Source organism: Muntiacus reevesi, chromosome 1 (assembly GCF_963930625.1).
Source record: "Muntiacus reevesi chromosome 1, mMunRee1.1, whole genome shotgun sequence".
NCBI classification, from domain to species: domain Eukaryota; kingdom Metazoa; phylum Chordata; class Mammalia; order Artiodactyla; family Cervidae; genus Muntiacus; species Muntiacus reevesi.
This window is the reverse complement of record NC_089249.1, coordinates 249,256,664-249,271,619: the sequence shown is the minus strand read 5'-3', so window position 1 is coordinate 249,271,619 and position 14,956 is coordinate 249,256,664. Positions and strand designations below refer to the sequence as shown.

The window sequence follows — 14,956 nt, the reverse complement described above, 5'->3', positions numbered from 1 at the left end:
AAACTAACACAGCATTGTAGACGCAATACTCCAATAAAAGCTAGTTTAAAGAAGAAAGAACCCAGTACACAGTAAAGCCTTAACATCAGCATTTCTACTGATTAAGAAGCTACTAGGCTTTCTTTTTTTTTTAATACTAAGGTCATCACAAATAATGCCTGAATCAATGTAAGCAAAAGGCTAAAAGGAAATAAAGCAGATAAGTGTGGGCGGGAGAACAGCAGATTTGGATTCAGAAGATCCAGGTTCTAAATGTCCAATAAGAGGGGAAGATAAACAAAGGCACAGCCACTCTACGAACTACATATGCAGCCATTTAAAATGCGTGAAAATTGCTTCTCGGTCTTTTGGCTAAGATCAGGTGCAGTATCTGTTCTAACCAGTTTAAAATGCATGGGAAAGATATATAAGGATATGAGAAAATGCTTATGACAAGATGTTGAATAACAGGAAAACAGAACCAACACACAGACATAGTACATTTAAGTAACAATCCCAACTGTATTTTTCTTAAGTGAAAATGAAAAGGTATAAGCCAAAATAGACACAGACACACACTTATTCACTCAGCTGTATCCGACCTCTTGCAACCCCGTGGACCCCTCTGGCTCCCCACCAGGCTCTTCTGTCCATGGGATTTTCTAGGCAAGAATAACAGAGTGGGTTGCCATTTCCTCCTCCAGGGGATCTTCCTAACCCAGGGGTTGAACCAGCATCTCCTGCGTCTCCTGCATTGCAGGTGGATTCTTTACCAGCTGAGCCATCGGGTTGGCGCCCAAGATAGACATCTATAAGCTTATGGATAGTTTTCTGCTTTATGATTTTCTGAATTTTCCAGATTTTCAATTTAAAGAATATTTTGTCGCATATAAAATTTTTTATAATTTAAATTTTTTCTTTCACGCTTTTCTCCATTTTCAGAATTCCTTTGCAGTAAACTTATACAGTAAAATACGCTAGTTTTTTAAACAAGAAAACACACTTGTTGCCCAGAGGCAGATAGAATCTGACTAGTGCTTGTAGTATGGCAAGACCCAAGGCATAAAATACATTATGGTTTCTTAAAAGCTACCAACAACATAACTTAAATATATTTTAAAGTATAACTGTGCTATGGAGGGTGAAATTAATCATGTACAAGGGCTCACTCCTGCTTACCAAAGACATAGGCAGGTGAATTAGGGTGAACCTCAATGTATACTAGTCTTGTTTTCAGTTACACTAGAGAAAATGAGGCAGGGGTGCTCTTTCTTTCTTATCTTCCTTCTAAGCAGCTTATATGCTTCCTATGAATTTTTTTAGAATAAAAGTTATCTTTTTATTTGATATCTGTGGCCCAGCTTCACTAGGTACTAGCTTCATGACACAGGAGACAGACAAAGTGTGAAGCCTTTGAAAACTGCATTCCCCATCTCTAAAATTACGGATAGATCTACTTCACTGGAGAAAGCTATGGCCAACAAATAAAATAATGTGTGTTAAAGTACTTTATAAACTGTGAAGTGAAGTGAAGCTGCTCAGTCACGTCCGACTCCATGGACTGCAGCCTACCAGGCTCCTCCGTCCATCGGATTTTCCAGGCAAGAGTACTGGAGTGGGTTGCCATTGCCTTCTCCATTATAAACTGTAAAGCCCAGTACAAACTTTAGTGGAAAGAACATAGGCTCAGATTAGGCAGCCCTGATTAACAGTAAGTGACACTTACTAGTGTGTGATATTTCAACAAGATATATAACCTCCCTGAGCTTCACTTTTCTCATCTGGACCTATTTCTTCATCTATGACACGTAGAGCATTGCAAACACATAATATAGGAAAGTTGTAATTATACTGTAGCCATGTCCTAGGAATAACTGAAATAGCTCTTCTACTTGGAAGGGCTGCCCCAGGAGGTAGGAGTAGGACTTCCTTCAAAAACAGTTCCTCAAAGCACCTTAATGCCAAAGAAGAACAAAGAGGAACAGGGCAAGGTTCTTGGTTTCCCACTGCCACACCCCAGAGCATTTTACATCCAAGCTCTGAAATATTATTAGAAAAGAGGGCAAGATAATCTAGATGTGAAGAAATATGAAAAAGGAACTATGGAAGTTAATGTTATGTGTCAATCTGACTGGCTCCCAAGGTGCCCAGATACTTGGTCAAACAATGTTCTGGGTGTATCTGTGAGGGTGGTTTTAGATGAGATTAACATTGAAATTGGTGAAGGGGGTGATGGGATGAACTGAGAGATTGGGATTGACATTTATACACCTGATAGTGTGGCACTTAGTTGCTTCAGTTGCCGACCAACTCTTTGCGACTCCATGGACTGCAGCCCACCAGGCTCCTCTGTCCGTATCATTCTCCCGGCAGGAATACTGGAGTGCGTTGCCATGCCCTCCTCCAGGGGATCTTCCTCACCAGGGATTGAACCAGAGTCTCCTGCATTGCAGGTGGATTCTTTACTGCTGAGCCACATGGGAAGCCCCACACTACTAATCTGTGTATAAACTAGATAACTAATGAGAACCTACTGATTAGCACAGGGAACTCTACTCAGTGCTCTGTGGTACCTAAATGGGAAAGAAATTAAAAGAGTAGATATATGTGTATGTGTAACTGATACACTTTGCTGTATGGTAGAACCTAACACCAGGGCTTCCCAGGTGGTGCTAGTGGTAAAGAACCCACCTGCCAATGCAGGAGACATAGAGATGTGGGTTCAATCCCTGAGTGGGAAAGATCCCTTGGGGGAGAGCATGGAAACCCACTTCAGCATTCTTGCCTGGAGAATCCCATGGACAGAGGAGCCTGGTGCCCTATAGTCCATAGGGTTACCAAGAGTCAGACACAGCTAAAGCGACTTAGCATGCACCCATGCAGCGACTTAGCAGTAGTAGCATGCAGGAACTAACATCACATTGTAAGATAACTATGTGCTCAGTTGCTCAGTTATGTCCAACTCTTCGTGACTCCATGGGCTTTAGGCCACTTGGCTCCTCTGTTCATGGGATCTCCCAGGCAAAAATACTGGAATGGCTTGCCATTAAAATTAAAAAAAAAAACAAAAACGGAACTGGTGGACTGAGTAAAGCAGATTGCCCTCCCTGGTGTGGGTGGGTCTTATCCAATCAGCTGATGGCCTACATAGACAAAAAGGCTGAACTCCCGGGAGCAAGATGGAATACCTCCTGTCTGATTGCTGAGCTGGGGCTATTTTGTCCCTGCTTTTGAACTCAAACTGAAACATCAGCTCTTTCTGAGCCTTAAGCCTGTCGGCCTTTGGACTGGAACAACATCTGGTCCCTCTGATTCTCAGTTCTTAAAACTCAGACTGAAACTTCACCATTAGCTCTCCTGTGTCTCCAGCTTGCTGATTAACCCCACAAAAGTGGGACTCCATAATCACATGACCCAATTCCCTATAATAAATCTCAACGTATATATAATCCTATTGGTTCTGTTTCTCTGCTGCAACCTTAATATAGGAATCTTCACCTTAATTAACAGAGGTGTGACAGCTGCGAGGACTCAAGAAACTACTGTGTCCCTAAATCACCAAGTCTCAGTAGCCTCGTCATATGGATAGACAGCAACTACTGAGTGTGTGTCCAGCTACCCACTGTGTCCATCAATGCAAGCTGATAAATCATGGCCTTTCCCTTTTATCTGAGGATGGCAAATCAATACTTCCATTAGTATTAATATTATTACTCCCAAGGCACCTCTCCAAGAGCATCCGACACGTCCTCTCCCAAGCACAGAGCCAGAAGGATGATGAATCTGCCTCTGAGATCCCATTGATCACGGCAGGAAGGGAGAGGATGAGAAGGAGAGAAAAAAATGCAAGGAAGGGTAGAGGGGAAATAAAGAGTCTGAAAAAGTCAAAAAACACTGCTTAAAGTGTTAAGGGTGGACCCTGAATTTACACTTTGAACAAGTTCTCAGGTGATACTTATGTTACTCGTCCAGGAAACTCACTTGAAAACTACTGGTTTACACAATGGATGGATTCTTAGAAAGTAACATCTATACATTGAGAGTTCTTTTTCTTCTTATTTGGGCAGGAAAATTTAAGTAAAGAAGAGAGAAAAATCGCCTGCTACCTCACCATCCACGACCCACTGGATTCCATACAGACACACACATCCAAACACATGTACACTTCCCTCTTGAAAAAAAAAATCACACTATACATTTTTCTACACTCACCTCCTTCACTGAACACATCAGGAACCTCCCTCCATATAATTTCTACTAAATGCATAGCACAAGCATTTGTCTAGATTGATCACAATTGTGTGTGAAATCTTCTTCAGTAACTTTATTGTTTTAATTAAACATGTTCAGTGTAAGAATCAAACACTAGAGGAAAATAAAAAGAGAGGAAAACACATCTTAATTCCCACCACTCCAGAGGTAATCCTTGTTGATAAATTGATGTATATTTTCAATGCACATATTCCTTTATGCATTTATAATTTTACATAAACTGAATCCTATAATCCATGCTATTTTGTAACCCGCTTTTTCCACTTACAGAAAATAAGTTTTGATACAGCAAACACAATCTCAAAAATCCTTGGGAAATGTATTACTTAATGGAATCGCCTCTGACTTTTAAAAAAGTCCTCTTATGAAAAGAAACATTCTTCATATAGTAAATTTTTGCCTACTCCTCATAAGTCTACTTCAGCATTGTTTAAAGTGTGTATGTGTGTGTGTGCGTGAATTCCATATTTCATTTACCAGGTCTGCCTTAGGAAGAGTTCACCTGCATTAAGGATTAGCCTTTTGCAGTAAATCAGAATCCGTGGTCTAAGTCCCTGTTCACAACACAGATGGTCAGAAACTCAGAGCATCTGGAGTTTCTGGAGTAAATTCTGGATTTTCTCTAGCATCTAGTACTAAAGACACTGATCTCTGATCTCACTTGAGTTTCACCAGTGTTCTGGTTCTAAAATGAGTCACTGGCTAAAGGTCTAGTAAGCAAAAGGCGGAAGTGGGCAGACTGGTAGGGCGGGGGTGGGGGTGGGAGAGGGAGGGGTGGGGCCTCGATACCATCGGTATAGCTCAGAGAGCACACCCGTGTCCCAATACCCGTGCCGGGGGACCTTCAGAAGAACCAAGCCCTCCTTTGCATCACATAACATCACTACACCTTTTTATTTGGCATCTTTTGGTTAATTTGTCCTCACTTTCCAGATAACCCTTGGTGTGAGATTCACCGTGATCATGCACAAAATGCACCGAGCCCCGTGGCGGCACATAGCAGGCGCTCAGTAAGCATCAGGGTTGCTGAGAAGGGTCTCCCACATTGGGCCTGCCTTCCCTCACTGGGCCAGACCAACCTGCGTTCTGCGAACATTAAGAGATGGACATTTTAGGACACCAAGACCCTTAAAGATGAGTTTCCAAAGGATGGGAATGCCCGGTTCCCCATCAAATCTAAAGCCTGACAAAGCCCAGATGTTACTCACACAGAACGCAGCCCTCTGCCTAAAGGGGGAAATCACCATCATCGCAGCAAACATGACCTTCGGAGCAGACCTAGCTGGCCCAGGACATAGGAGGATGACACACGGCTTCACCCGTAGCCTAAAGCTGGCCATCCTGGCAAAGGGAGGGAGCCTTCAAAACCCTCATGTTCCTTTTCCCTAGAAGAAACTGGGCACCATAGTCAGGTCTAATCACATCCTCCTTTTGCCTAGTTTGTAATACAAAGACACAGTGTAGCCCTAATGTATTTATAGAAGGCAAGGAAATAGAGATTCAAATAAAGGGAGAGGGGGACCACCAGAGGGATGTATCCATGTGTCTCATTCTAAAAAGGGATCAATTAGCTCAGCAGTCCATGCTAAATAATACTTGTCACATTCTGCTAATTCCATCTGATGCCATGCAGAGGGGAAAAAAATCATGCATCTCAAGCTTTATTAAAGCCATTTTCCCCAGGAGTCTCCCATAACAGCGTGGAAAGCACTTAGTACAGTACCTGGAACGTCATAAGTAATCAATAAATATAAACTAGCAAAAGCGGCAGCAGCAAGAATGACTTGCCTAGGGCATCCATTTAGCTAGTTGGAACACTGCTAAGCTAGAATCCAAGTCTTCTCACAATTAAATGAGAGCTCCTCCCATGAAACCACCCTAACTATCTCTTCAGAGCCTGAGACTTGGCCCTTGTGTCTCCAGTCTTCCAAGTTCTCCAGCCGACCATGGATCTGTTCTTTCCAACGTCCCTCGAATCCAGGATGATAGAGATATCCCAGCTAAAGAACTAAACTTCACAGGTCTGACACTGACACAACCCATGGAATTCAGTTCTCAAAGCTGAGGATACACATGGGCTTTCCAGAGTCCGGCACAAAGACCCCTCCATCATGGCCCGGGTCCATCCCAACCCTGAAAGATACAAGAGAGAAAAGTCAGGTGAACCCAGAGCAGCCGCTTCCTTGGACCAGGTCTAATTCTGGCACTTGTGAGTCCTAACCACCTGGAGGATGTGCTTCACAGATAGTATTAGTCATTCAGTTGTGTCTGACTCTGTGACCCCATGGACTGTAGCCTGCCAGGCTCCTCTATCCATGAAATTCTCCAGGCAAGAATACTGGAGTGGGTAGCCATTCACTTCTCCAGGGGATCTTCCCAACCCAGGGACTGAACCCGGGTCTCCTGTATTGCAGACAGATTCTTTACTATCTGAGTACCAAGGAAGCCCACCTCTCAGATACGTATATCTTTAAACACGGTAGCTGGGCTTTCCTGCCTTCTGGTCCTCCCACATGCTCTTCCCCTGCCTGAAAAACTCTTCCCTTTCTCCACCAATTCATCCTCAGGTTCTCACCTTCAGTGTCACTAACTCAGAGAGACCATCTATGGCAGAAACTGCTAACTGTTTACCCTACATCTCTGCTCCCCTCCTTCTGAGTAATAGGATCTCCAAGTTTATAACAGAGACCCTAAGGGCACATGACATCTGGCATATGACTTCCTTTTTCCCAGCGTCATGTGATTGAGCCTTGGATATGAGCAGAAATGAAGAGCTTTCCAGTGCCCCCTCCCTCTCTTAGTGCTGGACTATAGACAGGTTGGAGAATCACCATGGACCATGCAGATGAGGACAGCGTCCCTCTCCGGGGAAAGACAGAGCAACACACCAGGAGATCCCTGAAATTGTGGGCTTCCACATAAGGCCCAGACTGCTTAAACCTGTGCTACTGTATGAGTGAGAATTCAACATCTACCTTGCTTGCTCAGTCGCTTCAGTCATGTCTGACTCTTTGCAACCCCGTGGACTGTAGCCCACTAGGCCCCTCTGCCCATGGGATTTTCCAGGCACGAAGTCGAGAGTGGGTTGCCATTTCCTCCTCCATGGGTTCTTCCCAACCCACGGATTGAACTTGTGTCTCTTTCATCTCTTGTATGGGCAGGCAAGTTCTTTGCCACTAGCACCACCTGGGAAGCCCCTTCTACCTGGCTTAAGCCACTACTATTGAGGATCTCTGTTGGAACACTTGAATGTTACAGTTTTCCAAATACCTCTTCCTTTACCCCCAATAACTCCTGTTAGTCTCTGTCATAAGATTTGGCTCTTTCCCTTCATAGTATTTACTAAAACTAAGTAACTACAAAACTTTTTGTATAGTTATTTAAGCAATACTTATCTCCCCAACAAGATTATGTTTATCACAGTGGCAGAGCTCATGCTAGGGTTTTTTAAAGTATATATAACAGTTTTATTGAGACACAATTCACATATCAAACTACCCTCCTATTTAAAGTATACAACTTGGTTTTTAGTATATTCATTGAGTGTAACTATCAACATAATCAATTTTAAAACATTTTCTTCAAACAATCCAAATGGATTGTTTCTACTTTCTGCCTGTTATGAATAATACTTCTGTGAACACCTGTGTAAAAGCATATGTGTAGACCTATATTTTCATTTCTCTTGGGTATACCCCAAGGAGTAGAATTGCTGGATCATATGGTAACTCTATTCCAGACTGTTTTCTAGGACTGTTGCACCATTTTACAACACTACCAACAGTGTGTGAGGGCTTAAATTTCTTCCCATCCTCCACCAAGACTTGTCATTATCTTTCTTTTGATTATAGCCATGCTACTGGGTGTGAAGTGATATCTCATTGTGGTTTTGATTTGCATTTGCCTGATGACTAATGATGTGGAGCCTCTTTTCATGTGTTTACTGGCCATCTGCATGCCTTCTTTGGAGAAAAGTCTTTTCATATCCTTTACCAAGTTCTTAATTTGGCTGTTTTTCTTTTTTATTTCTGCATTGTAAGAGTTCTTCATATGTTCTGGATATAAGTCCCATGTGTATGATTTGTGAATATCTTCTCCACTCTATGGGCTCTTTCAACTTTTTTGATAAGTGTGCGTCTGTTTTCCATAACATTATTTTCAGCTTAAAGCATAATGTATAGTTCATGTAGGCACTGCAGTGATTTGGTAGAAAGAAAAGAAAAGGAGGAAGGGAGGAATTTTTAGGGACCATGTGGTTTAATTTCCCTGTTTTACAGATGGGGAAACTGAAAGCCTTGAGACATTAACATGCTGCACAATGAGATAACAAAAACAAGGAGCTAGAAGTTAGACCTGTGTTCTAGTCCCAGCTTGTGAGAACTAAGCAGGTCCATAATCTCTCTGCACATCAGAGAACTCCTCCTTCCAATGAGGTACTAGAAGGAAAAAAGTGAACGAATGCATAAGAAAGCACAGCTTGAACGTGAGTTATAACTCTTGAGGCCCAAGATCAAATAGCTAAATCAGTCAAGTCAGAAAAAGGTGGCAGATGGTCCAATTTCTGGTCCAGGTGCATGCTAGGGAATTATAATACATTTTTCAGATTGTTGCTGATTCCCATCATCAACTGGGGTATCTTCTGGTTCAACACAGGGAAGTATCTATCCAGAATCACTCAAATTCTGAGTCTTCCTACTCACTGAGCGTCCCAGACAAGAAGTGATGCTTCTACTAAGTACAGTCCCCGAGCAAGGACTGTGTCTCATTCACTGTGGAATCCTCAGTACCGAATACTGTGGCAGGCACATGGCAGATGCACAGAAGCACTGTTTAGTGAATGAGCAGCTGAATGAACGAATGAGCACATGTAGCATGAACCTCTACCCCACGACCTTAATGAAGCAGATGGGGATGAATTTTTATGGGGTAGAAGGATTCTGAGGTAGCATCTGGGCATAGCTAGGGACTGTAAAGCACAATAATTGATAGCATGCTCTGGTGTTTGGTGACCAGATTCTAATCCCAGCTCTGCCACTGGCCAGCTTGGAGACCCTGAGCACATTCCTGACCACTCTAGGACTGCTTCCTCATCTGACTAAGAGGATAATAGACCCACCTCACTGAATTGTTGTGGGAGTAAGCAAGATGATGTGTGTAGAACACAGTGCTTGACTTGCAGTAAATACTCAAGTAATATGAGCTTTACATCAGAATCATGAAGGAATGATGTGACAGATGTACCAAGTCTGCCACGAGTGCAAAGAGGGAAAGAGGCAGCCACATATTTTGATCTCTACTTAAATGTACATCTGTTTATATCTATCACTGTGCTACACCCATGCTTTCCACTCCTGTTCCATGCCAGGCTTCATGCTCTGTTCATCCATGGCCCTAAGCCAAGGCTCCAGGCATCTTTCATTCTGGTTGGATCCACACAATTTGGTGATTGCTATATAAACACCATGTATTGCTCACACTGCAGCATCAATTCTGCTAACTGTAAACAATCCACTTGGCTCTCACTTCCCCCGGGTGGTGTGGAAAGCCTTCTCTACCATTCTGAACTCAACCTGTCACACTTAGAATTCAATGTCATGTACAATGCAAATACCCAGATTTGAGAAGCTCCACTGATTCACTGCTGCAGTAAATCTCACTTCCTCCCTTTTTTATGAGGGAAAACCAAGAACATGGGAGGGGAAAGGGGGATACCCTTCCTGCAAAAAGCTCCAACTTAGATGACTCTGAGATACAAGAGCTAGCAACACAGGAATCTAACGGGAGGTGGGGAAGCACACAACATGAAAACCAGCAAGCACCAACCAAGTGCTTGCCAGACCCACACAAGGCACTTCACATGCAAATCGGTAGGAAGTAGATACTGTTGCCTTCTCCACTTTACCAAAAAAAAAAAAAAAAAAAAAACTTGAGGAGGAAGAGAAAGGGAAAGGGAAAGAGGATAAAGGCTAAACTGTTAAAACCCTCACCCTAGTACACACACACACAAAACAACAATTTTAACCACTCTGCCCCACTGACTGCCTCTTGGAAAAGGTTCCTTCCCTAAAGCAATGTAAAGATTATGTAAGGCAGTGATGTATATAGATAAAAAATAAGTAACTATAGAAGGCAACATATAATATATGCTAAAATAGGCTCATGGATATATTGCACAACATGGGTAATAAGGCTAATATTTTGTAATAACTGTAAATGGAAAGCAGCCTTTAAAAATGTATAAAAATTAAAATTTTAATTAAATTTTTTTTAAAAAATAGGAATTCCCTGACAATTCTGTTGTTAGGACTCCACGCTTCCACTGTAGGGTGCACAGGTTCAATTCCTAGTCAGGGAACTAAGATCCTGCATGCTGTGTTGAGCAGCCAAAAAAAGAAATCTATATGCTAATCCTGGCATCAACAAGAAGGACCTTGAGCTGGTAGAAAGAAGACCTCACTCTAGGAACAGTTCCCAGGAAGGCTCCCCTCACAATCGACCTTGTCTCCATACATGGAACCCAGTTCCTGGGCTAGACCTCGGCTTACCTGACTCCGCTTTCCTTCTCGCCCCCCCTTCCACCTCTCTGCAAAGTCTGTGAGCTCTACCTTCAGAGCGTACAGGAATCTTACCCCTCTCTCTCACTCACACCGCCATCACCTCCCACTGGGGACCTGGCAACAACCTCCTCACTGGGTCCCCGATTCCACTCCTGCCCCTGCTGTCCATCCTCCAAACAGTGGCTGGGAAGAGCCACTCAAAAGGCAAATCAGGTCAGCCACTGCCCTGCCTAAAGCTTCCAGATTCTCTCACAGCAACACCCAGACCCCCTGGCACTGTGTATAAGGCCTGTGTGATCTGGTCCCGTCCCATCTTCAGCCGCATCTCTCACCATCCTTCCCTCACTCATCCACTCCTCCCCACCTGGCCTCCTTGCTGTTTCCAGTTCCTTCATGCTGCTGCCTTTTCCTGGGACGTTCTTGCCCCTTCTTCCAGAGTCTTCTCAAGTGTCACCTTGTCTGAGTCACCAGAACACTTTTCCTCACCTAAAAAAAAAAAAACCATACACACACCCACACTCACCCCCAAGGACTCTAGCTCTATGCCTGCTCTTTTTTTCTTCACAGAATTTCTTACTATTTGAAAGGTACAGCTACCTATTTATTGCCTGCCCCATAAGAATGGAAGTTCCAGGAGGATAGGCGCCTTGACCAGAATAATGCCTGACAAGGAGCAGGTCAGTTCTCTACCTTTTTTTCCATGATCATCTCTCAAAAGAGCCTTTTTAGGGATTTTTCCTAATCATCTCCACTATGAAATTTTAATACCATAGATATGTCACATATCTGTTCATGTACTATATGTATATCTCTGTTTTATATACAAAAGGAATGAAACAAGCCAATTTTTGTGCCTTTGGGGGGTGATAGTTCCCCTGTTGGGAATGCAGAGAAGAGGTGTTTGATAAATATTTGTAGAACAGATAAATCGCCTGAGGTGGACAGCAGGCTGAAAGACAGACATTATTCAAGGTATCAAGTTCAGGTCAGGAAATTCCCAGCGACCTCACCACCCAGCCCTCCAATCTGCAAAGTGAGTACATCCTGTCAAGAGGTGTCTGGTGACTATGTGGTATTTTTCTAATTCAGGTTTTCAGCTGTTTTTTTTAAAAAAAAAAAAACCTTATCTTATTTTGCATCCCAAATCTTACCATTATTTTGGATCCTGAGATTCACTATTCCTTCACCTCAATCCCAGGCATGCTTTAAAACCCAGATAAGCATCACCTACCCCCAATTCATGAACAGTACATTCTTCATCCATAAACCTTCACTGGTTTCTATGTTAGCCAGATTCTGGAGATGAAAAGACAATGATGATCCAACTCCTGCCCTCTGGCAGCTTTAGGCATGTGAGGGTAGGCAAGATGTTTAGTATAATACAACGTACCAAGTGCTCCCATACGAGAAGGGACAAAGTGCTTTGAAAAGACAGTGAAATCTCTCCATCTACAACCAGCTATCCGTTCATCCATCACTCATTCACAGAACACCTGCTATGTCGTGATCTGGAGAACGAAGCTAGGGGCACAGCAGGGAACAAGACGAGCATGGCTGCTGCATGGCTGCTGCTGTGGTCTTCCTGGAGATGACCAAATAACCGGAGGGACTGAGGTCTTACCGATAACCTCACAGAACAAGTGAGTTCAAATGTGAGAAGCGCTACCAGTGGAAAAATACACGATCCTATCAAGTACCTGGTAGTGAGGAAAAAGTGACATTTAAGGAGAAATCCTGAAGGATGAATAGGCTGTGGTCGGGAGTCCAGGCAGAGGGAACAGAATGTTCTGACACTATGAGATAGGACAGGAGTAGGCACACAAGTGGGGACTGAGAGGGACCCCTCTCCTGGGGAGAGTACTGAGACCAGGGATGATAAGGTCATCCCAGAGGTGAGGGAGGCCCAGGCAGTCGAGATCCAGTTCATATCATCCTTTCTTAGGAATTAGGGAAAAACAGAAGAAGCACAGAAATGATGTGATCCTGACTGCATTTTTAAAACATGCTAGCCAGATGCGATGAACGGTGGGGGAAGGGCATGAAATAGTCCTGTCTAGCCATCATCTGATCATGCAATGATCCTGTGGATTTTTGTCTCCATCAGGGCATGTTTGTGAGACTGAATTTCTCAAAAACAGGTGTCTTTTGCACATGATAGACAATTAGAAAACATTTCTTGGGTAATTACTCTGTGATAACAAACTCTATGTCTTTCTCATAACGAACAACTCCTTGCCTCTGCCCTCTGAAAGAGTCCCTCCTGTCCCCAACGGTCCCGCACCCTCTGCCACTGTTACATTCTGGTTCTGAAGACCACCACGCCTTTCAGATAACCTCCTCACAAGCTCTCTGAACATTCATCGCATTGCCCGGACAGGGGACATCAGGGTCACCCAGACCCTTCAACCTCTGGTTCTTTAGAGTCTGCATCACCAGTGAGGCAGGAGTTCACACCTGCGCTGCTGAACCAGGTCACAGTGAACTTCAACTGCACAGCTAGAACCATTTCTCAGCCACAATGAAGAACAGGACAGAGCAACTCAGCAAAGTAATTGCCTCCCATTTACCAGGACATACTCTGCGCTGTTGAGATGGTTTATCAACTTCATGAGATTTGTAGTCAGAAAACACTGAAACAAAAGAACAATACAAAGGCCTTTTAACCACTGACTGTTTACATTTATCAGCCTCCTGTTCTACCCATTATTAGCACTTCCCCAGGACAGAACCCAGGGAAAAAAACTGAAATTGTATGAAATCAATAAAAACCTGAATTCTCCAGGTACACAAGACAGAATTCTGTTGTGTAACTCTGTTGGGTAAATGTATGCCATTTATCCTGTGGAAAGAAACCCACATCTGACCTGGTCTTGATGTGTTATGCTAGATGAACTATTCATTTCTGTTTCCAAGAATTCATGCCCTTCTCCATCATGCATTTTCCCTACTCTTTGAGGGAAAAATAAAAACTAACCCAAAAGTTGCCATAAATATGATCTTGCCCCCCAAAATTACCTCCATGGCACTCTGCTATGGCTACATACAGTTAGAATATAGGAATGAGTGTCTAGCATGTGAGACTTCGAGGAGAGCTACTAACTAATCTAGTATAACTTTGCAAACCTAAAATCCTTTCAAAGCTAAATGAATCCTGGTCTTGCAGTTCATTTTCAAAAGGTGTAAAGGAGAGGCATCCAAATTGCTTTATATGCTCTCCACTAAAAAAATAGTCCCTTACATAGCACTTTCTTTTAAACAGTCTGCATAATTGTCTTGTTTAGGTCTCCATACACAGCCTTAGAAGGAAAGCTGGAGCAGATATGGCCATATTAAAGAAACAGGGTCAGCAAATCTTTGCCAGGAAGAAACTGCAGGGTTATCCTCCAAGGTTAAACTTCGTTAGCCCTTTGTACAAAACAAAATCCTCTTATAAACAGGTGGCAAGTTCTTGCGGACAGAAAAGATACTTAATAAAAGACACAACTCACCAAACTACTGACTGTGGCCCATGTATGGGAAGGAGGTCAGGGAGGCACCTCGAGGTTCTGGGGCCCAGTCGGCCAGAAATCAGACAGAGCTTACTGCATAATAGGCCTAAATCTGCAGAAACTGACGGCTGGATTCACTCAGCAGAAGCCAGCAATACCTCTGTCTCTCTGGTAGTCCAGCTTATCCACTTCAAAGGAAATTGTTTCCTATTAGGGAGGGGGAGGTGGTGGAGGAGGGGGGCTCTAAATTCCCTGTCCTGTTTCCAATGGCCTTGACTGTCTCTCCCTCTGTGCATAGGCTCTACCATATCCAGGGTCCATGCCCTTGGGCTTACTAAGGTACCAGTTTCTGGGGATTTCTCTGACTCTCTCCCACTTCCCCATGCTCACCTGTAGAAACACAAATTTCCAGGGCATTAAACTCTGTGGATGCACAAAATGTAGAATTTGACCTCCTAGGGGTACTCCCTGCCCCTGGCACAATGACTGGTTCACAGAGGACACTAAAATAAATGATAATTATAACAATTACCATAACATCTAAGATATATTAAGTGCTTATTATGTGCCACTGGGCTAAATGATTATTTTACTTAATATTCACAGCAAAGCTGTGAGGTAGGTTCTACCATCCATGTCATTTTATAGATGGGAAAAAGT

The 14,956-nt window shown here is 43.2% G+C and overlaps 1 pseudogene; it reads left to right on the top strand.

Annotated features, from left to right (window-relative positions):
- Positions 1-331: 331 nt before the first annotated feature.
- Positions 332-465, top strand: LOC136156552 (U2 spliceosomal RNA; annotated as a pseudogene).
- Positions 466-14,956: the final 14,491 nt, after the last annotated feature.